This window comes from Neofelis nebulosa, chromosome 14 (genome assembly GCF_028018385.1).
Source record: "Neofelis nebulosa isolate mNeoNeb1 chromosome 14, mNeoNeb1.pri, whole genome shotgun sequence".
Lineage (NCBI taxonomy): Eukaryota > Metazoa > Chordata > Mammalia > Carnivora > Felidae > Neofelis > Neofelis nebulosa.
In genome coordinates this window covers 14,027,811-14,055,663 of record NC_080795.1, presented here as the reverse complement: position 1 = coordinate 14,055,663, position 27,853 = coordinate 14,027,811, and the positions used below count along the sequence as shown (strand labels likewise).

The window sequence follows — 27,853 nt, the reverse complement described above, 5'->3', positions numbered from 1 at the left end:
CTCAGGTCATGATCTCATGGTTCATGGGTTTGAGCTCCAAGTAATCCTAACCTTCCCATTAGTAACCCACTAGAAATATTTCATTCAGGAATCAAGATTTTCCTTATGAGTATGAAGCAGAATACTAATCTTGTGATACTTACCAGTATTCATGCAGACCCTCTCTCTTTCCTTAACATTTTCTCCTGTCTTCTTGGTCTTTTCTAAGCAGCAGCTAGGCTCCTTTATTTGTACTCAGGAAAGGAATGTGGCTGCAAGGGAGTTGGGGGTATTCTCTTCTGGCTTTTGAGTTTTAAAAGCAGGCCTAGAGATAAAAAGAAGATACTGATGAATAGACAAAGAGTGGGGAGATTGCATCAGTAAGAACACAGCTTCCTCTCTCTCTTCCACAGTCTGTACCCTGGCAAGCAAGAATCCAGAGGCTTGAAAGGAATTTCAAGAGATGAGGCGTGTTGCTGGAGTCCAAGAGAAAAGTGCTGTCCCTGCCGAGTGACAGGTGTAGCTCCATGCCCCTGGGCTTACCTCTGGGGCGGGCTCTGTGCCCTCTGCAGTCCCGAGGAAGCAGAATGAGTCCCACAGGCCCAAGGATGGAGACAGGTAGAGGAGAAAAACCCTGCTCAAAAGAGGCACAATATAGGAAAGGGAAGTCTCCGGAGAAACCCTCTTGGACTAATTCAACGTGGCCAGATGGGTATTGATGTCTTAAGTGACTGAGGGGACAGATGACACTAAGGACAGATGAGCTCTCGTCTCAGTATCTTGGCTTTATGCAAATAGTAGAGAAAAAGAGGGAAAGATACTGAATAGACCAAGACAAAATTTTTGCCAGCCTGGTAAAATGATGCCTTGAACTGGAAATCCAGTTGAATTGTAAAAATTGTTATGTCTCTCGCACTTACGAGTTTGTCAATGAAGATTCTGGCCTAATGGACCTGATTTATAGAGCTGGCCTATACAGCTCAATTTTATTCAATTAATGTTTATTGACTGCCAATGGAGCCAGGCAGTGTTCGTGCCCATGGGATGTCTATGGCTCAGTACAAGGTAGGTACAAAAAAAAATTGCAGGTCAAATAAACATTACCAAAATGGAGGTAAGTACGCAGGATCAGAGACTGAAAGTATTTAAGCCATATGTTGGTACAGTAAACGTCTCCTTGGGGAAATTATGTTTAAACTGGAACATGAAATACAAGAAGGAATACACTCAAGGCAAGATGAAATCGAGAGAAAAGCGGTAGAGGGAAAGCAGAGGGAAGAGCTGTTTCAGGATTGAAAGTGAAATCCAGTACAGCCAGTGAATAGTGGGCATACGAAAGAGTAGCCTTGGACTTGAAGTTTTGTTTTTATTGCATTATTTCTTTGTGAGGTAAGTTGACTGGAAAATAAGGTAAGGTCGCACACTTAGGTCTAAAACGAGGGAAAGTCTAGCCACTATTTAAACTAGCATTCTGTCACAATGTGCCAACTGAGTTTGTGATGACTGATAGCTTTAGAGTAAAAATGTTTCATTCCTACACCTTGTGCCTATTTCTAGACATTATCTGTAGCTTTATATTATGTCTAGATGGGAGTTCTCTGAAGGTTTTAGAGACTATGCTTTTGTAATTATGTCACTATCTTTCACAACATTCTATGGTGTTTACAAGTATAAATGAATTCAGAACTTTAAACCACTTCCATTGGAATTCATTACATTTCAAATGTTTTTTTTAACTTTTTTTTTTTTTTTTTTTTTTTGAGAGAATGGGAGAGAGAGGGCACAAGTGAGCAAGGGGCAGAGAGAGGGAGAGAGAGAAATAATCCCACAAGGGGCAGGGAGAGAGAAAGAAGCAGGGCTCGTGCTCACCCGAAGCGGGGCTCAAGTTCACCTGAAGCAAACTCAAGCTCACCCAATGTGGGGCTCAAACTCACAGTCAGAAGCTTAACCGACAGAGCCACCCAGGCGCCCCTCAAATGTTTCTTTTGATCAGAATATAGTAAGTTGTGTATACTTCTGGGTCGGCAGTCACCATCAGCACATTTATTGTGTCATATCTGTATGGGTTAGAAATTTCGAGCTTAAAATGCATTCTTGCATTAAGCTAATATTATAAACAGTGACTTACACCAGGATATGCATCCTGTAATAATGGCGAATTACATTTTTCTGCATGGGACTTCTGATTTGGCTCACCTGTTATCGTTTCACACAGCATCCATCCTCTTTCTGTTTCTGTTACTTCTATTCATTTCCCCTCCGCACTGCACAAAGTGTCAGTTTACCAAGCCCCGTCTGAATCTCACCAGTCCCACCAAACCCCCTTCCTAGTTTAGGCTGTCACCATTTCTCACATTGACTAATGCCTCTGAACTGCCTGCATGCTTTCTCCCACCAACCGTCCTTCACCCTCCTGCCAAAGTTTCAGATCTTGTTGCCATCCCTCTCCCCTTCAAACCCTTCGTGGTTTCCCCTTACCTAGAGCAGTTGTCTCGAAGCTTCACTGACCCCAGAAAAACAGTTTTGAGCATTCATCCCCAATACAGTCAAATTCATTCATTCATTCATTGTAAGCTCTACACCCAACCTGGTGCTTGAACTCATGACCCTGAGACGAAGAGTCCCATGCTCTACTGACGAGCTAGCCAGGTGCCCCCCAGCCAAATGTATTGTTTAATAATTTGTATATTTGTGTCACTGTACTAATAATAGGTGTCACATAAATTACCTTTTAAGAAGAATTTTTGAAGATAGAAACTAAACTACATACAAATAAAAACGGTAACTTCTTCCACACTGTAGTGTACTATATTGAACATGACTCATTTTGTATACGTCTATCTTATGTTCTTCCCTTTAACTCCTACCAACTCACACACACATGCTCTCCTACCTGCTGGCCTCAATATACCACGTAGAATTCTTTCAACGTGCTACATGCACTCCTGACTCTGTATCTTTGCACAGATTATTGCTTCCGCCGGGAAATCCCTGTGTGCTCCCTTTTTCCCTAGCCTTTTCTTTGAGGAACTCCTACTCATCCTTCAGGGGCTCGTTTACATTACTGTCTTCCAGGATACCTTCCTTGATCCTATTAGGTGAGGTCAGACACTTTGCTCTGTCTTCTCTAGCACCTGGGCATCCCTTGTATTGCCCATGTCCCTGACTGGCTCTTTAAGCTCCTTGAGGATAAGGACCAGGGATTCCATCTGGATGTCAACTTCGCCTAGCATATTGCTCATATTTGTGGAAAGCAAGCTGGTCAAAAAGGTGGTCTTGTAACATTTTCTGCATCTTTAAGAATTGTTACCTATTTTGCCTTTTCTTTTAGCTCCAGGAGAAGGATTGTACTTTTAAAAAATGTGTATTTAATTATTAGAGAAAGAGAGGACATGCTCACGTGTGTCTGTGCGTGTGAGAGAGGGAGAGGGGCAGAGAGAGATGGAGAGAGAGAATCCCAAGCAGGCTTGGTGCTGTCTGCATGGAGCCTGACGTGGGAACTGAACTGTGAGATCCTGACCTAAGCCAAAACCAAGAGTTGGATGCCTAATGGACGGAGCCACCCGGGTGCCCTGGATTGTTTTGTTTTGTTTTTTTAATTTGTTTTTAATGTTTATTCACTTTTTTTGAAAGACAGAGACAGAGCATGAGTGAGGGAGGGCGGGAGGGCGAAGGGACACAGAATCCGAAGCAGGTTCCAGACTCTGAGCTGTCAGCACAGAGCCCGACGCGGGGCTCGGACCCTCGAACCCTGAGATCATGACCTGAGCCAAAGTCGGACACTCAACCGACTGAGCCACCCAGGCGCCTCCGGATTGTTCTTTTTTATACTAATTTATTTTCATCTAATTGTAACTGCTCTGCACTATTCATCACTTCAAAAATTTGATATCCAATAATTGGTAAACTGCAGAAAGGTATGCATGATATTAGATTACAGAAAAATAACACTTATGTTTTATATAGAAGAATCTTGGAGAATATAATCTCAGGTATTTATAAACATTTTATTTCGAAAATAGGCTTGTATTATTAAAACACTTCCTGCTCATTACAGACAAATCAGAAACCACAAATAAAATAAATTAAAATAAAAGAGAAGTCAAATTTCATCATCCTAGAAACAACTGCCTTGTGCGAGAGAAGGGGAGGAGAGGAGAAATGTATAGGAACTGATTAGTGACTGACTAGGAAAAGGGTAGTCTTGACAAGATTTTGGGAGGGGGACATAAAAGGTCAAACTAGGAGGGATATTTAAGCCATATGCTGGTACATATAAGGTAAAACTAGGAGGGATAGTTTGAAATAAATGAAGAGTTTTTTTTGGAGTAGCTAAACCAATATTCTCCTATCTCAGATCAAAGCACAATTCATCCCTTCGGTTTGCTAGTTCCCAGGATCCCTGGGTGGCTCAGGTGGTTAAGCATCTGACTCCTGATTTCGGCTCAGGTCATGATCTCATAGTCATGAGATGGAGCTCCACATCAGGCTCTATGCTGAGCTTGGAGCCTGCTTGGGATTCTCTCCCCGCCGCCCCCCGCCCTTCCCCACTTGCGTGCACTCTCCTCCCTCTCAAAATAAATAGATAATAAACATTAAAAAAAATATTTAATTTACCCCAAATCTCAATAAATGAAGGATGCATTCCCAAGCCTTTATTTCCAGTGCCATTTTCTTCTGATACTCTATTGCAGCCCCGTTATGCTCCTCAGGCTCCCCCCACGTTTGTCCCTAACATCCTCTTGACTTTACATCTATGCACAAGTTATTTATTATCATGAACGCCACCAATCGTGGTCTGACGAAATATGCTCCCCTTTCAAAGCTCATCCAGAATGTTTTCTTCTTCGTGGAGTCTTCACAACCAACCCCTATCACCCTCCTACGAGGAATCTCTTCTCCTTGACCCTCCACAGCACTGTGTATTTTGTTAATGGCCTCTACGTTCTGGTAGTGTGGAAAGGCAGGGCAGTGAATTTGCAAGATGTGCCACACTTCGTAAACTTAAGAGCACCGTGCAAATCTATGATGTTACTATTGTTTCATCCTCAGAGCCAGTTTATGTAAGCGCCTTTAGGGCAGAGACTCTATCTTATGCAACTTTTCGTCCCCGCTTCCTAGCATGACGCCTAGCACATAGTTATTTAATTAATACTTGTTCAGTAACACATAACAATTCTTTTCTGCCTTTCCCTAGTACTCATTCTTCAGGAGTGGCCTTGGGTCATAAGGAAATGCTTCTTGTCTTTATGAACCCATTATCCACAACTTTTACAAAAGATTCTGTGCTGATCATGAGCGCTAAGAAATGCACCTTCCCCACTGGGTTTGTGTGCAGGTGCAAGTGTATAAAGTTGTTTATTTCCAGGCATAACACTTTTGATGAGAAGATAATGATGAATTTTCCTGGGCCCTTTCGGTTTAAACCAGCGTACAGATTTGTGTTGGCATGGGTGAGGGATCCCGACGTAAGGCCTTCTGTAAGGCCTTCTGTAAGGCCCTCAGAATACAGGCAGAGCTGGCCAAACTAGAGAGAGGTAGCAGACACTGGTTCTGGGGGCAGCGCCTTCCCGATACCTGCACTTGCTTTGCTGTATCTGCTACATGTTCCCTTATACCTCAGATCGTGTTTCTTAGCGCCATCAGAAGGATTTTCCCGGCCTCTAGTTGTCACAGAAGGCAGGGAGTTTCTTCCATGCTGGCATTTCAGATTATCTTGTCCCTTAAGACCTTTAAGGACAGGTGGAGTCCCGCATAAAATGAAAATGCTTGGATCTCTCAGTCTACCAGCTATTTCTAGACCATATTGGACTACCAAACAACACAGATTTTTAAAAAAACATTTTTTTAAGTTTATTTATTTATTTTGAGAGACAGAGAGTACAAGTAGGGTAGTGGCAGAGAAGGGGGGGAGAGAGAATTCCAAGCAGGCTCCACACAATCAGTGCAGAGCTGGAAGCAGGATTCAAACTCACGAACTGTGAGATCATGACCTGAGCCGAGATCAAGAGTCGGTCGCTTAAACGACTGAACCACCCAGGCGCCCCATAAGTTTTTATTTTTAAAATGTGAGTTCTCAGGGAGGAGAGTTTGAGATAAATCATCACTAGATACAGAATTACACTGTTAGATTTATTCATCAGAAAATTTCCTTCATAGATGTGCATTCATTCATGCATATGTACTTACAGAAACGTGTTTGCTTCTGCAGAGACCATTCCTTTAGATCAGCACACATTTACCGTAGTCTTATTTTGTGCCAGACTCCCTTCCCTCTCAGCTCCTGAGGATAAAGAGTTGAATGAATCGAAGCCCTTGTCCTATAGAACTTAGATACACCTTGTAATATGCTCAGGAGCTCACAGTGATTTGGAAAAATAATTGCAATTCACCATGAAATGTAAGATTATAGCTGCAAAGTACGACAGCAGCTCAGAGGAAAGCAACATCATCTTAGTCTAAGAGAACCAAGGAAAGCTTCACAAAGATGGTGAGAATTTTGAAGGGTAGTCAGGGGGTCAACAGGCAAATGCTGGAGGTGAGGGCGTTCTAGGATCGGGAAACAGTCTATATAATTGCACGGGGGTTTAAAGTTGCATGGCAAGTTTGAGGTGCTACTGTAAGTAATGTCTGAGTGCCTCAGGGGGTGTGCAAGATGAACAACTGGAATACCAGGTAATACATTAGAATTTCTGCAAAGAGAAATAGAAATTAAATGTAATTAATTAATATATTAGTAATATATTAGAATATATTAATAATATACTAGTAATACATTAGAATCTCTGCGAAGAGAAATAGAAATTAAATCTCTATTGAGATGCCATTTCTCTGTCAGATTAGCAAAAATCCAAAACTTATACACACCCTTGATGAGGTTGTGTGGAAACAGGTGCACTTGGCACTGCGGGTGGGGGTGTAAATTAGTACAGCTGCTAATTAATTACAAAATTACAAACACACATAGCTTTTGACCCAGTAATCCTCCTGGTAATTTTATGATAATATTTTACATATTATGTATCTATATCTAAATAAACACATAACACACACACTCGCAAAATGGCGTGTAGAGTATAGGTGTATCCTTGTTGCATCGTTTGTGATACTTTTTTATTTATTTTTTTTAATTTTTTTTTAACGTTTATTTATTTTTGAGACAGAGACAGAGCATGAACAGGGGAGGAGCAGAGAGAGAGGGAGACACAGAATCTGAAACAGGCTCCAGGCTCTGAGCTGTCAGCCCAGAGCCCGACGCGGGGCTCGAACTCACGGACCGTGAGATCATGACCTGAGCCAAAGTCGGACGCTTAACCGACCGAGCCACTCAGGCGCTCCCGTTGGTAATACTTTTGTGATTCATCCATGTTATTCCACATACTGACTTCATTCCTTGCTGAGTTACATTTCATTATATACATATGTTTATCCATTTACCAATTAATGAGCATGCACCTTATCCCAAATCTTGGCTATTACAAATAGACCTTTGCCCACTGAAGGTTCCGGTGTTTTCATTCCTCTTGAACAAATGTGTAGGGGTGGAACTGCTGGGTTGAATAGTAATGTATGTTTAAGTTTATAAGAAACCCCTGAACTGTACTTCTAAAATAGCAGTATCATTTTGCATCCCCACCAGCAATTTATGAGAGTTCCACTTGCTCTATATCACCATTTGTTATTGTCATCCCACGTGGGCCCACTTAGACATTCTAGTAGCTGTGAAGAACTATCTCATTGTGGTTTAATTTGCTTTTCCTTAGCGACAAATGGTGTTGAATATATTTTTGTGTGCTTATTTGCCACCCACATTTCTTCCTGCGTGATGTGTCCAAATCTCTTGCCTCTTTATTGGATTGTTTGTCTCCTTATTGGGTTCCGGGTGTTCTCTATATATTTAGGATGCAAGTCTTTTATCAGACATGTATTTTGGAAGCGTTTTCTCCCAGTCTGTGACTTTTCTTTTCCTATTCATAGTAGTACCTCTCAGAGACCACAAGTTTTTACTTAAGTCTAATTTATTAATTTTGTTTTTTAGGGTTCATGCTTATTGTTTCCTAAGAAATCTTTATCCAAAGCAAGGTCATAAAGATATTCTTCTATGCTTTCTTCTAGAAGTTTTATAGTTTTAGCTCTAATATTTAGGTCTATCATCCTTTTGGAGTCAAATATGTGTACATTGTGTGTATATATTAATCTTCAATAAAAATTAAACAACAAAAAAAGTTCCGGCTATGCCGTCCTTTATTTTGATGAGACTTTTAGTATTACTCCACCTAGTGGTTACTTAAAAACTCACACCTTTAATCTGTTCGTATAATGACGTTTTAAATATAAATACAGTTTTTTGTTTTTGTTTTTTCAAAATAAGTGTTTTGAAAACATATTTTTGGAAATAATCATTTAATTTTATTTTGAAATAGATATAAATAGAAGCGCCTGGGTGGCTCAGTCGGTTGAGCATCTGATTCTTGGTTTCAGCTCAGATCACGATCCCAGGGTTGTGGGATCAAGCCCCACATCCGGCTCTGCACTGAGCACGGAGCCTACATAGGATTCTTTTTCTCTTCCTCCGCCCCTGTCCCCTGCTTGTGCGTTCTCTCTCTATGAAAATAAAAAAATAAAAGTAAAGTAAATAGATATAAATATGTCACCTGTAAAAAGTCTCTTATCTCTACACACTTGGAAAACTTGGGAACAGATTTTTCTAAGTTATTTTAACTACTTCCGCTTTAAAATGAGGCATGCCCACGGGATTCATGCACTTTTTTTTTTTTTTTAATTTGAAAGTACAGCATTTTCCACTTACTTGTCGAGAACAGTGAATTGATATTAGGGAAGGTGAATTTTTACTAATGATTTTTCAATAAAAACTTCTGAGTAGGTGGATCAAATTGAAAAATGAATATTGAATCTACATATCTTTGTGACCTACTGTTTTTTAAATAACCAAGTGTCAAAATAAGCTTATTCTCAACTTTTGGGTTGCTATATCAAACTGATAATCCAAGATTTTAATTTTTTTTAACATGTATTTATTTTTGAGAGACAGGGAGAGACAGAGCACAGACAGGGGAGGGGCAGAGACAGAGAGAGACAGAATCTGAAGCAGGCTCCAGGCTCTGAGCTGTCAGCACAGAGCCCGAGGTGGGGCTCAAACTCACGTACCGTGAGATCATGACCTGAGCCGAAGTTGGACGCTTAACTGACTGAGTCACCCAGGCGCCCGGATAATCCAAAAATTTAAAAGTTGATTGTGCATATTCATTTGGCACTCACCAAAAACATAATTCATAGTAAGAGCCTTGGTGGCTCAGTTGGTCAAGCGTTTGACTTCAGCTCAGGTCATGATCTCATAGTTGATGGGGTCAAGCCCCATGTCGGGCTCTGTGCTGATGACAGCTCAGAGCCTGGAGCCTGCTTCAGATTCTGTGTCTCCCTCTCTCTCTGCCCCTCTCCCACTCATGCTCTGTTTCTCTCTGCCTCCCAAAAATAAATAAAAAACATTAAATTTTAAAAACTTAATAAAAAATAGTAAGAGCAAAAAGGATTTTCGTACCATTAATAAAATAAAATAGGGGCGCCTGGGTGGCTCAGCCAGTTAAGTGCCTGACTTTGGCTCAGGTCATGATCTCATGGTTTGTGAGTTCCAGCCTGCATGGGGCTCTGTGCTGACAGCTCGGAGCCTGGAGCCTGCTTCAGATTCTTGCCTCCCTCTCTCTCTGTTCCTCCCCTGCTCGCACTTTCTCTCTCTCTCTCAAAGATACATAAAGATTAAAAAAATTAAAAATAAAATAAAATGTTTTTAAAGTATTTACTTCCTATTTATGCTACACTATAAAATGCTCATCTGTATTTCATAATATATATAACTTATAACTATATAAATATATAATAATTAGATGTACCTTTGAACAAATTATTCAATCTCTCGAGGTTCCTATATTCTTACCTATAAAATAAGTGGCTTTGATTACATAATCTGTTCAACTTGCTTTAAAATTCTTTGATTTTGCAATTCTATGCCTGGAGATCCTCTTCTTAGCCTGTATGTCTGCATTTTTTTAAATGATACCATCATCAGCCTTCTTTCACGTGCTTAAAAACATGTCAGACCTACATTTTTTTTTTTTTTTTTTTGGGAATTCTGGCAGCTCCTTTCCCCCTGCCTGAGGTCAATCCCAAAGTTATGCAAGTATCCTTTGAGATTTAAAAACAACTGTTTTTCACTGGAGAATAATGGAGGCAGGGGAGATCATTTCTATTGCATCAGAATGAAGCATGAGAGAGGGATTTACTGAAGGTGGTGTAAAACAAAAATAAAAACAGATGTGGGGAGTGACAGAAGAATTTATTTTGAGCAAAGAAATGATAGATCTGGTGATAGGTTGCAGATACGAGGGATTTTACAGAGAGAAGAGTTAAAGATAATTTAGAAGATTCTAGCCTTGGAGATTTGAAGAGAGGTAATATTATGGACAGGTTTATGAACATATTAAAATGATGCCCATTTGTGAAAGGAGAATGTTGAGCTCCATTGCAAAAGTTAAATTTGAGGTAATTTCGGCACATCCAGTTTTCTCTACTTCTTTATTAGAAAACAAATCAGATTAAGGAAAAAAATGGGTTAATATCCGTAATGGATAAAGATCATCTACAAATCAATGGGCAAAAAAATACATTTCCAAAAGAAAAATGGGCAAAGACAATTCCCAGGAATTCATCAAAGAAGACACTCAAATGACTCAATCTTACAGTTTAAGAAATGTGAAATTAAAATAATAATAGCCTGTAATATAGATGATCAGGATAGGCTTTTGCCATAATTATATTGCTTCTTTGGAGAAACAGTTCTTTTCTCTCATAGAATTGGACACGAAAATGCTTAGAATATATTTGGAAGCTATGACTTATGTGCCCTGGCTTATGGGAACCTGAGAGGGAGAGAGAGACAGGGAGCCTGGCTGGGGCACAGCAGGTTGATGTGACATAACAGGTGGTCCAGTAATGTAGCTGAGAAGGGCTGACAATTGGAGGAATTAATGATGACCACATCAAGTGAAAAAGATAATCGTTGGCAAATTGAAATGATATGTCTCACTTCCTAAGATGGAGAAAAAGGGATGGACGTACATCCCCTTAAACCAGCTAACCAGGGATTCATTAATGTAGTAAATCCCAACGCAGCCAGAGGAGCTGACAAAGCACCAGGGAAATACTGAAAAGCACCAAAGGTGCAGAACCCCACGTTGTTTCAGCACAGAGCATACAGTTTGTCATGTACACTCCAATCTAAGATACGGAATTTTGTTTGAAAATCCAGAGGCTGCTGTAGGGATTCGGAAGAGAATGAAGTTAGAGAAAAAACATCAGGGGTGCCTGGGTGGCTCAGTCGGTTAAGCGTCTGACTCTTGATTCCGGCTCAGGTCATGATCTCACGGGTTCGTTCAGTTCTAGCCCCGCATCGGTCTCTACGCTGACAGTGCAGGGCCTGCTTGGGATTCTCCCTCTCTCTGTCTCTGTCTCTCTCTCTCTTTCTCTCAAAAATAAATAAATAGGGGCGCCTGGGTGGCTCAGTCGGTTAAGCGGCCGACTTCAGCTCAGATCATGATCTCGCAGTCCGGTGAGTTCGAGCCCCACATCAGACTCTGTGCTGGCAGCTCAGAGCCTGGAGCCTGCTTCGGATTCTGTGTCTCCCTCTCTCTCTGCTCCTTCCCCACTCGCGCTCTCTCTCTGTCTCTCAAAAATGAATAAACGTTAAAAAAAAAAAAAACCATCAAAAATAAATAAATAAACATTGGGGAAAAAAAGAAAAAAAAGTCAGGAAAACCAGCAGAATTTCTCCAACTCCATCTGATATCTATAGAAAAATTAAGGGACAAAACAATGATGAAGAAATTTCACTTTACCAGCTTCACGACTTTTGGCGGTGTATTTTATGACGTTTTAGTCTTCCCAACAGTAGTACAGTTAATTTCCTAGCCTCCTTCTGTGTGCACTGTACTGACGATTACTTATATGTCTTTAGTGACTACCTGCTATTCTAACTGAGTCCTTGAAGTGCCTGTTCATTTCACAGAGGCTGAAATTCCCGAAGCCCCATTACCATGCTGTGTTGAGTGGAATCTCAGAGCCGGAAGTTCTCTCGCATATATGCTTTGGGAAGACATTTTTTTAAGTTCTAAGGGGACGCTGACCTTGGCCTCCGGTGTGCTTCCTTGGATCGTCTATCTCCTTGGAGAGATAGTGGACTTCATTCAGAAGCAATTGTTTGCTAGGCTTCTCAGTGTTCACAGAGAACGGCAGTTTTCTGAATTGTCTGATAACACATTTGAGTCTCTATTTAAACGGCAGCATAGGAAGTCTGTCGTTCAGGTAATGGTCAAGCATGAAACATGAACTCAAAGGTTGCTGCAATGTTATGGAGGCCTTAGCTGAAAGAAGTAACTTTCGGGGAAGACTGACCAGAAAATTTATCTGCTGTGGTGGTGTCCTGCCCAGATCCCCCCTTCCCTGTAGAACCGAGGCACCCATTTCCTCAACCACCCCCCACTCTTGGCTGCTGATGGCTCACAGACCTCCTGCAGGAACTGCGCTCAGAAGAAGTTGTTTTGCCCAAGGTTACCCCACCTCCCCAGCAACGGCCTGCAGTTCCTGGTTGGGGTGGGGGCCACAGATCTCTTTCCTTCATCTCCGAAGGGTGATCCAGCTGTGAAGCTCAAGCTGGCTCTGGGATTGACTGAGGCTTCTCTCTCCAGCAGCTGAATCATGGCTCAACTCCTGCCAGCTTTGCTTCCCTGGACCCCTAGGGGTGCTGTTTCTGAGAGCAATCCCTAACACCTCCAGAAAGCAGATTGTCACAGCACGTGCTCCTTCCAGAGAGCCCAAACTAAGATATACTCCAAATATTCTTTCAGATATTGTCGACTCAATCCCTGGGTCTAGTTAGACCATGAGAGAGGTGGCTTTCTTGGTAACTTAATATTGGCCACCCTAGAATTACTTAGTTCAATTTGCTTTGAGGGGTCTTACACCTGCCTTTGTGGACTAAGGCTGTAAAGATCAGCCCCGCGAGACATGTCATTATTTCTACTCTAAGGTTCTTGTTACTTCTGCAGTTTCATTTTTAGGGAGTTTATCCTAAGGAAGTAATCTGATTTGCAGGCAAAGATGCATAAAGATAATGATTAGAACAGTTTATAGCAAGGGATTAGTGGAAAGTATATATTCACCATATATATAATAGTTAAAATTGAAAAACACATAACAATATGAACAGTTTAACCTCATTTTTCAAATGTCCTACATATGTTCATAGATGAAGACACCTGAAATTTGACATGACAAGTCAGGACATTAGATACAGATACAGCAATTACCTACATAGAGGTGAAAGTCAACACGACATCGTTCTTACAGTTCCATAAAATTATATATATTTGACACATTTTTGTTTAATTTTGGACAGAGGCTAATAAAATGTATATAAAAGGTAAACACTTTATTGAGTTGACATAATACAATTTAATTTTTAAACAAATTCTACTAATTTGTAAAAATTCTACTAATGTATAATAAAGGAGTTTTAACGGTTGTGATAGGTCAATTCTAATACCCATAAAATGTATTTCCATCATTACTAAATGATTTTCGTATCTATTTAAGTCAACAAACACAGATATGGTTATTATTTATTGATAATCTCTCTCTGTACTAGTTATTTTATTTGCACTATTCATATCAGCACTATAGAAGTCAACTTTATTCCCATTTATTTTATTGAGAAGAAACTGACCTTCACCTTCAATAAATTTTACTACTTAGCTGAGGTTGAGTAACTAGTTCATGGAAATTTGGTCAGACTCAAACTGGAGGTAGTCTTTTTCAGTTTTTTTGCTCTTGCTAATTAGCCAAAACATATGTTCAATTTATATATATTTTTAGTGGATTCATCCATGAAACATTATTATAGATAAAAATTTAATAGCTTAATGTAGCCAAAGAAATGCTAAATGAAAACAGTACTATGACATACACTCCATTTTAAAATATAAATGTATAGGGGCACCCAGGTGGCTCAGTCCGTTAAGCGTCCGACTTCGGCTCAGGTCATGATCTCGCAGTTTGTGAGTTTGAGCACTGCGTCAGGCTCTGTGCCGACAGCTCAGAGCCTGGAGCCTGCTTCAGATTCCGTGTCTCCCTTTCTGCCTCTCTCCCACTTGCACTCTCTGTCTCTTTCTCTCTCAAAAATAAATAAACATTAAAAAAATATATAAATAACACTAAATAAATAGTAAATATTAAATATAAATAAGTATTAAAATAAATTAAAATTTTATTCTTAAATAAAATTAAATATAAATATTGAATATAAATAAACATTAAAAATAAAATATACATGTATAGACATGGACATAGAAAAATGTTTGAACTGATATCCATTCTTGAATGGTGGAATTATGAATGACTTATTCTAGTGTACTCATTCTTATTTTGTAAAGTACATAAAATGAGTATTTCTCAATTTGTAACTAGAAAAAAATGGGATTTTTTGTACAAATATAAGGTTCCTTATTTTTCAATAGAGCATATCAATCTCTTAATTGCTTTAGGAACTGCATTTTATATTGAGCTTACTTTTAAAGGAACCCTTATTCACTTTACATTTTATTTTGCCCATCCAAGGCGTATAGAAAAACCAATTGATTCCTTCTAAAGTTCCACTAGGTGGTGCTATGGTGGAATGAATTGCTTTTTTTTTTTTTTTTTTTTTTTTTTTTTTTTTAAATCTGCTCGGTTCTCAAACTTTTGATTCTGTTTTGCAGTTCAAGGTATTATTCTTCCCCCCCTCCCCCCATCAATCTCTTCACCTATTACATATAATAAAAAATTTATTGATTTATGCTAAGTGATAATATAAACGATGGTCTCTTACAAACATTAAAGAGATGTACATCCAACTCTGATAACTGTGAGTTCCTTAGAAATAACTGGAGGTATCTGGACTATATTTTGTGAAGCATAATTTACAATATAGTGCTTTAAGAAATTTGGATCAGTTGGGGCGCCTGGGTGGCCAGATGATTAAGCATCTGACTTTGGCTCAGGTCATGATCTCACAGCTTGTGAGTTCGAGCCCAGCATCGGGCTCTGTGCTGACAGCTCAGAGCCTGGAGCCTGCTTCGGATTCTGTCTCCCTCTCTCTCTGTCCCTTTCCCGCTCATGCTCTGTCTCCCTCTCTTTCAAAAATAAATAAACATTAAAAAAAATTAAAAAACAGAAATTTGGATCAGTAATTTTCCAATTACCAACAGTTCTCAACTTTCAGATTTTCAGCTATAAGAATCCAAAATTATGACACATTGATGATTACATGCATGTGATTATGTATGACATTTAGAGTAGTCTGTGCCAAAAGCCTAATTTTTCTGGCCCAGATGCTCATTGTCAATGAGGCTCAGGAAATTTCCCTCTTCGCTGTGCATGTGCCCTGCAGTGATCTCTCCAGCTCATGGCCTCAGACACCACAGAATTATGCTAATAGATGCTCCTCAGCTCTGTTCCTAGTAATGCTATCAATAATACAAGTGAACTTTAATGCCGTTAGTTGTAATACTGTGCCATTAGACAGATTTGGCAACTAAAATGTATGTCAGATTTTATCACTTGTGCATAAATTTATGTAGTGTGTATAAAAGGCTGATGCAGTGGTAGGCAGGATAATGACTTCCAGCCATCCACATCCTAATCCCTGGAAACCATGAATCTTATACGACAAAAGGGACTTTGCAGATGTGATTAGATGAACGGTCTTGAGATGGGCAGACTATTCTGGATTATCAGGGTGGGCTTGATTTAATTACCACAGTCTTTGTGGGAGGGACACGGGAGGAGTCAAGGTCAGAGAAGGCCATGTGATGATGGAAGCAGAGATTGAAGTGATGTGCTTTGAAGATAAAGGAAGGGGCCGTAGCCAAAGAACACAGGCTAGAAGCTAAAAAACACCAGGGACTAAAGGCTCTTTTAAGAGCCTCCAGAATAAAGCAGCTTTGCAAACACCGCCACTCTAGCCTAGTAAAACTGATTTTGGACTTCTGGCCTCAGAATAGTACAAGAATAAATCTGTGTTGTTTTAAGTTAGTGGCAGCCGGTCACAGTGGCAGTAGGAGACTGATACTGCTTAAGCTACCAACCCTATTAATATAGCATTGCTGCATCAGTATCCTAACCTGCCTATTTGGCACAGTTATTAATTAGTCCAATTTTTCTGGAAGATGGGGTAGCAACATGTATCAAGATATTTTAAAATGTTCATATCCTTTGACCCGGTAATGCTAGGTGGCTAAAGAAATAGCTATAAATACATAGAAAGACCTAGGTGCAAGGATGGGCAGGCATTACAAGGACATAATAAAGATTAGAGGAGATATTAATGAAATAGAAAAATAAAAGAGCAAACAAACAAATACCCCACTTTCAAAAATGAACAGAAGACTGTGGCAAAAGATCAACAAGAAAATGAAGACTTGAAGATATTATAGATCAACTAGACCAAATAAATATCTATAAAATAATCCATCCAACAACAAGAAGACACATGTGGTCTTTCTCAAGACCACATGGAAGATTCTCCTATATAAATCATATGTTAGTTGACAAAAAAGAAGATTAATCAGTAATATCACTATTATCAATGTATCAATAAATTAAGATTGAAATCAAACAAAGATCTTCTCTGACCACAATGGAAGTAGAAATCACTAACAGAAGGAAAACCAGAAAATGCACAAATCTATAGAAATTAAATCACACGATCCTAAATAACCAGTGTGTCAAAGAAAAGCATCATAAAGGGAACTAGAAAACACTTTGAAATGAATGAAAAGTAAAACACAACATATCAAAATTCATGGAATGCACTGAAAGCAGTGCTCAGAGGGAAATACATAGCTGTAAATGCTTACATTAAAAAAAGATCTCAAGTGAGTAACCTAACTTTCCACCATAAGGAACTGCAGTTCTAAAACAAAAAAGCAGCAAACTAAACTCAAAGGTGGCAGAGGGAAAAACATTATTAAGATCAGAATGAAGATAAACAAAATAGAAAATAGAAAAACCATAGAGAGAATCAATGAAACTGAAAGTTGGTTTTTTGGGGCCGCCTGACTGGCTTAGTCTGAAGAGCATGTGACTATTGATATCAGGGTTGTGAGTTCGAGCTCCACGTTGGGTGTAGAGATTACGAAAAGAAATAAATAAACTTAAAAAAAAGAAAACGGTTCCTTGAAAAGATCAACAAAATCGACGAAAGTTTAGCTAGATTAAGAAAAAAAAGAGAGAAGTCTCACATTACTAAAAGCAGGAATGAAAGAGGAAATGTCACTACAGACATTACAGAAATAAAAAGGATTGTAAGTGAATCCTGAGAACAAATGTATGCTAACAAATTAGATAGCCTAGATGAAGTTGACATGGGAAAGACACAAACTCTCAAAACTGAAGCAAAAAGAAATAGAAAATATGAATAGACCTACAGCAAATAAAAAGACTGAATTGGTAATCAAAAAAATAGTTCACAGGGACGCCTGGCTGGCTCTGTCAGTAGAGTGTGTGACTCTTGATCTCGGGGTCGTCAGTTCGAGCCCCACGTTGGGCTCAACATGATGACTCAAAACAAAGATTTTTTTAAACATCTCACAAAGCAAAGCTCAATCCCATCCAAAAGCAATAGAACACACGTTCTTCTCAAGTGTACATGGGACGTTCTCCAGGGTAAATTGTATGTTAGGTCACAAAACAAGTCTTCATATATTTAAGAAGATTGAAATCATGTCAAAAATGTTTTCTGGCCACAGTGGTATGAAACGAAATCGATTACAAGAAAATTCACAAATATGTGGAAATTAAACAACATGTTACTGAACAACAGTGGGTCAAAGAAGAAATCAAAAGAGAAATCAAAAAATACCTTGAGACAAATGAAAAGGGAAATACAATATACCAAAACTAACAGGATTCAGCAAAAGCAGTTCTAAGAGAGAAGTTCATAGCAATAAACACCTGCCTCAAGAAACAAACAAACAAAAAAATCTCAAATAAACCACCTAACTTTACACCTCAAGGAACTAGAAAAGAGGAAAAAAACTAAGCCCAAAGTTAGCAGCATTTTTCTTTTTTCTTTTCTTTCTTGTTTTAGATTCCACAGATCGGTGATACCATGCAGAATATGTCTTTATCTGTGAATTATCTTGCTTAGCATAATGACCATCCATATTGTCCCCACGGGCAGGATTTCCTTGTCATTTATGGTTGAATCATCTCCCATTGTATATATATACATTTTTTAGCAATACAAACTTAAGCAAACCCTATTTGGAGGTACTATCTGAACTTGGTGAATTTGCATAACTGAGCTCCAGAAGGAACTCAAAGGGCAAGGCTAGGTAAACACATGCCCGAGTTGGTCTTTGGATATTTACAACACTAGGGAGTGTACCAAAGGCCACCACTGAATAAACAGACTGCAGATGCTGATTGCCTCATTCCTTCCAAAATCTTTACATATCCATGTTTATTCTTATTTCTCAAATAGGACAATTTACATATATGATTTTCATACAACAGAAAAATTACATATTAACATTTACCTATGAAACAAGACAAACTGGCACTGTTCATATTCTTAATCTGATGTTAGATAATAACTACAGTGCAGGAAATGTCTTCCCTCATATGCAGGTGCTTTTCTCAATCGTCACTCCACTGCTGTCATCCTGTTTGTTGGGGATAGGAGATCTCTTAGGTTAGGAGTTCTTCTTAGTGTTGATTATACAGACCGTGGGCTATATAGATGTAGCTACTTACGTTAATTTTCCTTTCCACCATACAGAAGCATTTCCATGCGAAGATTTTAAAGTTTTCTTTCTCTTTTCTTTTTTTTATTTTTTTATTTTTCGAGAGAAAGAGAGACAGAGTATGAGCAGGGGAGGGGCAGAGAGAGAGAGAGAGAGAGAGAGAGAGAGAGACAGACTCTGAAGCAGGCTTCTCACTGCCAGCACAGAACCCACCTCAAGGCTCGAACTCACCAAATGTGAGATCATGACCTAAGCCTAAGTCGGATGCTTAACTGACTGAGCCACCCAGGTGCCCCGAGTTTTACATTTTCTAATGGATATAATGTTAGCCATATAAATGCTCTCATTTAAGGTATTATGGGAGAGAGCAAAATTTAGGTTGATAGAATCAGAATGTTTTAGAGCTTTAAAGTTTATACCTCAGAAAGTATCTAGTCCGGTTCTTTTCTTTTTCTAGAAAAGGAAGAGAGATTGAATGAGTCTCTGTCACGTAAGTTTTGAAATAAGCTGTTTTGGGTTAGCCAGTCTAAAATAAAGTTTCACATGATCTCACACAGTGCCTGGCACACGGGCATCACTTTACAAGCATTTGTAAAAGAAATTGCTGCTGCTGGAAGATGTCAGAATGATTTCTCTCGAAATTGACTACCAATCTCTACGAGACATAATATATGAAGTGCTTGGAATGATTCCCGGCACATAGTTAGCAGGTATGTGTGTAATAGAAAATCCCATTCCGCAGTTCAACATTCAACGAGTACTGAACTATGCGGCGGTCATCTGTCCTGGATGTCAAGGGCGCTGAATGGAGGCAAACAGGATTCCTCAAGGGGACAACTGGCGGACGTTAGAATCTCCGTGCAGTCTCCCTTTTACAATGAATGTTATTTATCATAATTATAATTTGCACCCGAAAATGGCGACTTTACTAAGAAAGGGCCGTGTGGGTTAGGGTTATGAGCCAGCATTCTTAAGAGATTTCGTGGTTCCTTCCATACGTTGTGGTTTGCAAGTATTAACGTACGGGTCTTTTTGATGAAATGAGGTTTAAGGTAACTTCAACAGCCCAAAAGCTCCGATTACGTATCTAAAGCCTTAAGGAACAGGTCTGTGTGCCTAAATAAGTGGCATTCAGGTCACCAGATACTATGTTAACAGATGTGGACATAGGCTATTGTTATAATCCCTTCCTTAACTGACTGTATTTTAACAGGACAGAATTAAAACTACCCACTGAGGATGTACATTCCTGCATTTAGGCTAAGTGGAACTTAGAAAAGCTACATTTTAGGGTTTTTAAAGGTGACGTTTTTGAGCATTTCCCTTTTGAATTATTCAGATAGCTCCAAGATATCTCCTTGATCAGCATGGTAGCTCATCTAGATGGAGGGCCTATATCATGCCACTTTTAGAGTTATTAAATCTGTAGGCGTAGGTCTGAAGGTAATCGATTACCTTCAGTCAGTGATTCTCAAACTTGCCTTATCCTAAGGATCCCCTGGGTGTCTATTACAAATGCAGATTTCTAGGCGTCTTCTCTGGAGATTCTGATTAATAGGTCTGGATGGGGCTGGAAATCTCTGTCTCTAACAAAATCCCAGGTAAATTGTTCCAATGTCTGTTCCAGCTTGGGAAGTAGAATCTTCCTTACCATTTGCTAAACAAAAAGGCTGTTATACTAAAACTCCTATAGAGAACTTCTTCTGTAGCTACTACCCCCAACCACTAATATCTTAAAAGATTTAACTGGTTCGGACCATCAGGACTTGATGCTGTACCTGTCACATAAAAGATTGTAACAGGGATAGATACTGGTAAGTAGGAGTTAGAGTCCTAATTTAACTCAAGACTAATAAGTGAACAGAATCAAAGTACAGGTAAAGCTGATATATTATTTTATCAAAGCTAAGATGTCATTGATTATAAATGGCACCATTATCATTGAGGAAGAAAAATATTATGATACAATGCTTTCTTATCATCCAAATACTTTATTTTATATTTATAGAAAGAGCTTTTCAAACTTAGGTATTTTTATCCTATACAACTCAATAACTCTTATTAATACATAAGAAGGGAAATACTATATTTCACTAGTCTAAAACACATTTTTAAAAAATGTTTAATTTGAGAGAAAGAGAGAGAGAGAGAGAGAGTGTGTGTGTGTGTGTGTGTGTGTGTGCACCTGTGAGTGGGAGGAGATTCAGAGAGAGAGAGAGGGAGAGAGAGAATCCTAAGCAGGCTCCAAGCTGTTAGCGCAGAACCCATCATGGGGCTCGGTAACATATACTGTGAGAGTATGACCTGAGCCGAAATCAAGAGTCAGATGCTTAACCAACTGAGCCACCCAGGCACCCCTAAAACACATTTTTTCCCACATTTTTATATTGCTAAAACCAGGAGGTATATTATAATCCATGATGCTATAGCAATGCATCATAAGTTAATGCATCTTTACTTCTATTATATATATATGTAATATATAACATATATAATATTGTATTATAATGTATAGCACCTTAGATTCACTGAAAGAGGGTATTAGCATTATATTGTGGTTAGTGCACTCCTAAACTTCTTCCCGTCCAGGGACTACCTCTTTTGTATCACTTTTTAATTCAGACTCATCCATGTGCACAGTTTGCCACTCAACTATTATTCCCCGTGGCGTCAAAATGCAGCATTTGTTAGAAGAATCCATGGAAGAACGAACTCCTTTGGTTCTGGATTCTAAGCCAGGTTTACAATGAAATACAGCTGCTTTATTTTGACATTGGGGATGTTGAGACCCCCAAAGTCTCTGGCCCATGACCTTTTGGTCTGTACTCCCAATCTTTTGGTTGATGGGGGATAAAAGATTACACCAATTTTTTTTTTCTTTTTACAATTTTTTTTTTAAAAGTCGGCCCAACATGGGGCTTGATCTCACAATCCTGAGTTCAAGAGTCTCATGCTCCACCAACTGTGACAGTTGGGCACCCCAAGATATCAGCAACTGCAGCCTCTGTGGAAAACAGTGTGTCAGTTTCTAAAAAGGTTAAACAGAGAACTACCGGATGACTCAAAGGCCACATCTCGCTGTATATCCAGAGGACTCAAACAGCTACTTCTACACCAGTGCTCGTAGCAACAATAGTCAAAAAAAAAAATAGGAGCAACGCAAGTGCCCGTGGACAGAAGAATGGATAAAGAAAATGTGGTATATACAAACAATGGAATATCATTCAACCATTAAAAGTAAAGCCATTTTTATATGTGCTACAACATGAATGGATCTAGAAAACATTATGTTTTCTACTTATATGAAGGTACTTGTATGAGGTACTAGAACAGGCAGGTTGATAGACACAGAAAGTAGAATAGAGATTGCTAGGGGCTGGAGAGAGGGAAGTTATGGGTTAATGGCTACAGAGTTTTGGTTGAGGATAATGAAGAAAGATTTAGGTCTAGATAGTGGTGAAAACCTTGAGAATGTATTTAATGCCACTTTATCGCACACTCACCAAATGATTAAATCAGCAAATATTTCCTCATGATACGCTTTACCACCAAAAAAGTTCACGGCACTCTTTTTGTTCTGGATTTTCTTCCATGTCACTCACACGCCTTCTGCCAGTCTGGCCCTTTAGGGTGTGCAGCAACATCTCTTATGCCACAACCGTGGTCGGACGGAGAGCGGCTGTCTCAAGCCACTTACATATATCCCAATTTCAGAGATGTAAAATGCAGGAAAGTGTGTGTCTCAGCAATGAAACGAGGTTTCAGGGATTTGGGATAGAGTTGGGGTTCACTGTTTAAGGTCAGAAAGGAAAGAATAGATTCTGAACAACTCATGTCATCCTGAGATCATTCACTGGGGACACGGATGGTGAAGGAGCAGACTCAAAATTAACTGATTTAGATTAGTAGTCAGCTAAGTCAGAGTTACGAAACAAGGAATGGGCGTAAGCGTTTTGGTATATTAGGGTCAGGGTTAGGGTTAGCAAAATATATATTATGAATCTATATGACCATAAACAGATCTTGAACACACAGAGCATACTTATCTTAGCCTAAATTTTTACTCACTTACCCTATACTTTCACGTGTATTATCTCATTCGAGTTGAGTCCAGAAATATTGTCATGTGGTAAAAATGATCCCCACTGAGTGAGGAGGAAAGCTAAGTCTTTACTACTCAGGTATTTCCTGAGTAGCACAGATCTGGTGAGAAACAGAATCTCATTCCAACTCTTAATGTACCTCCAATGCCCAGGGCTTTTCAGCCACAGAAAATACTGCATCATCTGTTACCACTGAATGTAAGGATGTTTGCGTGATTTAGTTCTCTGAGTCCAAATGAGTGAAAGATATGTACTTGAGTAAGGAGAGGTATTCTAGGATTCATTCTCGGCTGTTGTATGTTCAATTTAATTAGAGTCAATTACCATGTCCCCCTGAGAGCGGCCTACATTATCACAATGTTCCTAATATGCCGGTGGCTCAGGTAGGCAGATATGTAATGTCAGGACCTGGCTTTAGTCATCCTGCTCAGCATGTAAGAGCCGAGTGGCATTAGGCTGCATTGCAATCACCTCTTGAGATCCAAGTTTCTCCTTTCTAAATAGGGATAATATTACCCCACACTGAAGCTCTGTTACGAAATTAGAGATAATGTATGTAAAATACCTAGCACAGCATCTGGAAAAAATGGTAGGTATTAGTAATCTGAATATTTACTCAATGGTTTTATTTTTAGGCGTAATGATACTACATTGACCCAATCGGTCATTTCTGTATTAAAATCATTCGCTTTCCACAATTTAAATTCTTATGAAAAATGATTGCATGTTTGATGCAACATAGCATGGTGGTTAAATCTTAATTATAATTAAGCAATCTGAACTGGACTAATACCAGCTGTGTGGTGTTGGGTAAGTTACTTAATGTCTCTGTTCCTCAGTTTCCTCCAAAATAGCTTGGGAGTAAAAGAATCTACCATGCAGGATTGTGATGAAAATTAAGTGACTTAACATGGTTTTTTAAATTTTTATTCCAGTATAATTAACATACAGTGTTATATTAGTTTCAGGTGTTTAATACAGTCATTCAACAATTCTATACATTACTCAGTGTTCATCATGATAAGTGTACTCTTTACTCCCCATCACCTTTTCACCCACTCCCCCACTCATCTCATCTCTGGTGATCATCGGTTTGTTCTCTGTAGTTAAGAGTCTGATTCTTGGTTTGTCTCTCTTTTTTTCCTTTGCTCATTTGTTTTGTTTCTTAAATTCTACATATGAGTGAGAGCATATGGTATTTGTCTTTCTCTGACTGATTTATTTTGCCTAGCATTATACTCTCTAGTTCCACCCATGTCATTGCAAATGGCAAGGTTTCATTTTTTTTAATGGCTGCATAATATTGCAGTGTGTGTAGACCACATTTTCTTTGTCCATTCATCTATCAATGGACACTTGGGATACTTCTGTAAGTTGGCTATTGTCAATAATGCTGCAATAAACATAGGAGTGCATGTATCCCTTTGAATTAGTGTTTTTACATTTTTGCGGTAAATACCCAGTAGTGTCATTACTATACTGTAGGGTAGTTCTATGTTTTTAATGTTTATTTATTTATTTTGAGAGAGAACAAGTGGGCACAAGTCGGGGAGGGGCAGAAAGAGAGAGAGGGAAAGAGAGAATCCTAAGCTGGGCTCTATCTCATGACCGTGAGATCATGACCTGAGCTGAAATCAAGAGTCAAACGCTTAACTGACTGAGCCACCCAGGCATCCCAGGGTGGTTCTATTTTTAACTTTTGGAAGAACCTCCATACGGTTTTCCACAATGCCTCCACCAGTTTGCATTCCTACTAACAGTGCATGTGAGTTCCTTTCTCTCCACACCCTTGCCAACACTTGCTGTTTCTTGAGTTTTTGATTTTAGCCTTTGTGACAGGTGTGAGGTGATATCTTATTGTAGTTTGGATTTGCATTTTCCTGATGAAGAGTGATGTTGAGCATCTTCTCATGTGTCTGCTGGCCATCTGTGTGTCTTCTCTGGAGAAATGGCTGTTCACGTCTTCTGCCCACTTTTTAATTGGGTTATTTTTATTTGGGGTGTTGAGTTGTATCAGTTCCTTATATATTTTGGATACTAACTCTTCATCAGATAATGTCATTTGCAGATACCTTCTCGCATTCAGTAGGTGGCCTCTTAGTTTTGTTGATTGTTTCCTTCACTGTGCAGAAGTTTTTTTATTTTGATGTAGTCCCAATAGTTTAATTTTGCTTTTATTTCCCTCGCCTCAGAAGACATATCTAGAAAAATGTGGCTACAGCTGATAGAGAGATTACTGCCTGGGCTCTCTTCTAGGATTTTTACGGTTCAGGTCTCACATTTAGGACTTTAATCCATTTTGAGTTTATTTTTGTGTGTGGTGTAAGAAAGTGGTCCAGTTTCCTTCTTCTGCATGTAGCTGTCTAGTTTTCCCAATACCATTTGTTGAATAGACTATCTTTTTCCCATTGCGTACTCTTCCCTAAATGAGTTAACATTTGTAAAGAACTTAGAATACTACCCGACACATAGTAGGAGTATATACATCTGTTTAAATAAACAAACTTTTATATAGGCTTTTACACACGTCATTTTCAAATAAATGCCAGCAGTAAGCGAGATAATATTCCTAACAAGGGGAACGATTTTTACTCTACTAATCCACATGATTCTTGATGCACAACTAAAGAATGGCATGCATCGTTCAAAAATGAAGAAATAAGTACCTAGTTTACATATCTAAACAAGTGCCTGGTTCACGGATGTGAGGATCTTTGAGGAGAAGCTGGGTCCTATGAGACCAGTTCCTGTGCTCCAACAGGTGTATACCATGACCCTTCCCCCAAGTCATGCCCAGAGGTACCTGCAGCCATTTCTCAGAGCAAGAGAACAAGGATAAAGAGAAAGACCTAGTGCATGGGAGGGTTACCAGACATTACGAAGGTAATCCCCAGGGCTCCAACATACCACCGTGGTCTCCAGGCAGAACGGGGCTTGTGGAGGTCAGGTGATAGATGAAGTCTTCACCTGAGTTTATTTTACAATGGACCTGATGAGATAGGAGATTGATCCTATGGTCATTTCCTCACTTTGCAGAATATATAATACAATTAAACATATTTAGTATCTGGCAGAATCCCCATATTGTTTACGACTCACGGAGTAAGTGCTATCATAGAAAAAGCAGACAGAGGCCCTTGAAACTGACCACCTGCTCCCCGCCCCCTCCCATTCTTCCAGTATCCCCCAAGAGAGTAAACCAAAAGCAGTACCACATTTCTAGGTAACTGCCGAGGTTGGGGCTATTTAACTTACTCCTTTAGTTAGCAAAAGCCAAATGAGTTTTAAGGGATGACTGTGGATTATTGCAAAAGTAATCAGGTGGTGATAAAAATTATTGCTAAGGTTCTAGATGAGGGAGTTTAACCGGAACAAATAAACATTGTGCTACTGACATTGAAAACAGGCTCTCCAATTTTTATCGGTGAAGATAATCAGACCCGAGTTTGCCTTTACACAGCAAGGGATTGTGATCTTACTTCACTGTTGTGTAAACTCTCCTGCTTTTTTTGTATAATGTAGTCCAGAGACCTTAATCATCTTAATGTGCCCCACTGGTTGGGCAGACAGGGCTCTGACCAGAAACAGATGGTATACTCAAATTCGACAATTTAGGAAAGTTTCATAAAGGGACTATTTACAATAGTGAGGGCATGGGCAACACAAAGTCACCACCACCCTTAGATTTTCTACTGGGTTGAATGATGTCTGCCCAAAATTCATTCCCTTCCCAGAACCTCAGAATGTGACCTAAGTTGGAAATAGGTTCTTTGTAGATGTAATCAAGTCAACATGAGGTCGTACTTGATTAGGGTAGAATCTAACCGAATAAGACTGGTGTCCTTATAAGAAGAAAATGTAGCCATGCAAACACAGGTCAGGGAGATGGCCATGCAGCTATGGAGGTAGAGACCAGAGTGACGTAGCTACAAACCCAGGGGTGCCAAGCACTACCACAAGGACCTGAAGTTAGAAAGAGGCGCAGAACAGATTCTCCCTCACAGTCTCCAAAAAAGCAAGCAATCCTGCCCACACTTTGACTTGGCACTTCTACCTCCAGTATCGTGAGAATAATTTTATTTTTTTTAACATTTCATTTATTTTTGAGAGACAGAGAGAGACGGAACATGAGTGGGGAAGGGACAGAGAGCGAGAGGGAGTCACAGAATCCGAAGCAGGCTCCAGGCTCTGAGCTGTCAGCACAGACTCTGATGTGGGGCTCGAACCCATGAACTGTGAGATGTCGGCCAAAGTAGGACACTTAGCTGACTGAGCCACCCAGATGCCCTGAGAAGAAATTTTTATTATTTCATCTTTCTTACAGCACTTGGTTACAGCAGCCCTACCAGACTAATATAGACCTGAGCGGACGAGGGGTGGGTAGTTATGGAAACTCAGAGAAAGTAGCTGTAGCTGTAAGAAAGGGCTGCCTAAAAGGCATGGTGGGCTTTGATAAAGGGATACAGTCGATATGGGGCAACCCCATGGGGAGGGAGCTGGGGGAATAAGATCCTGACCTCAAACTCTTCCCCGTTGCCTCCGCCAGCTAAGCAGAACTGGGAGCCAGAGGGCAAGGAGCACCCTGGGGAAATCAATCAGTCAGCCTCATGGCACACAAATGGGAGAGGAGAATGGAGGCTGTACATCGGAGGTGAAAATGGAAAATACTCAGCACTGGATATTAGATGACACTGTGGAACTGTTGCTAATTTTTTTTTTTTTTTTGGTGTGAAAATGGTATTTAGTAATATAAAAAAAGAAAAATGCACATTATTTACCAATAAAATATGATAGGTAAGGATCCTTTACAATATTTCGGCTTTTTAAAAAAGTGGGGGAGGCAGACAAAACAAGATTGGCAAAACAGCACTGATTGTTGAGGCAATGTACTACTATTGTCTTGACATGTGTTCGAAA

General features: G+C 39.5%; 1 protein-coding gene and 1 long non-coding RNA gene across 2 annotated transcripts in view; one reads left to right on the top strand and one right to left on the bottom strand.

Moving 5' to 3' along the window:
• The window catches only part of TTPA (alpha tocopherol transfer protein), a 59,946-nt gene that overhangs the window by 9,563 nt on the left and 22,530 nt on the right, over positions 1 to 27,853 (top strand). The window lies entirely within an intron of this gene.
• Positions 150 to 25,925, bottom strand: LOC131494948 (uncharacterized). The gene is made up of 4 exons (XR_009253670.1): positions 25,844 to 25,925; positions 6,169 to 6,262; positions 1,849 to 2,036; positions 150 to 304 (listed from the first exon to the last, which is right to left on the bottom strand). It is a non-coding gene; the product is annotated as an uncharacterized LOC131494948 (long non-coding RNA).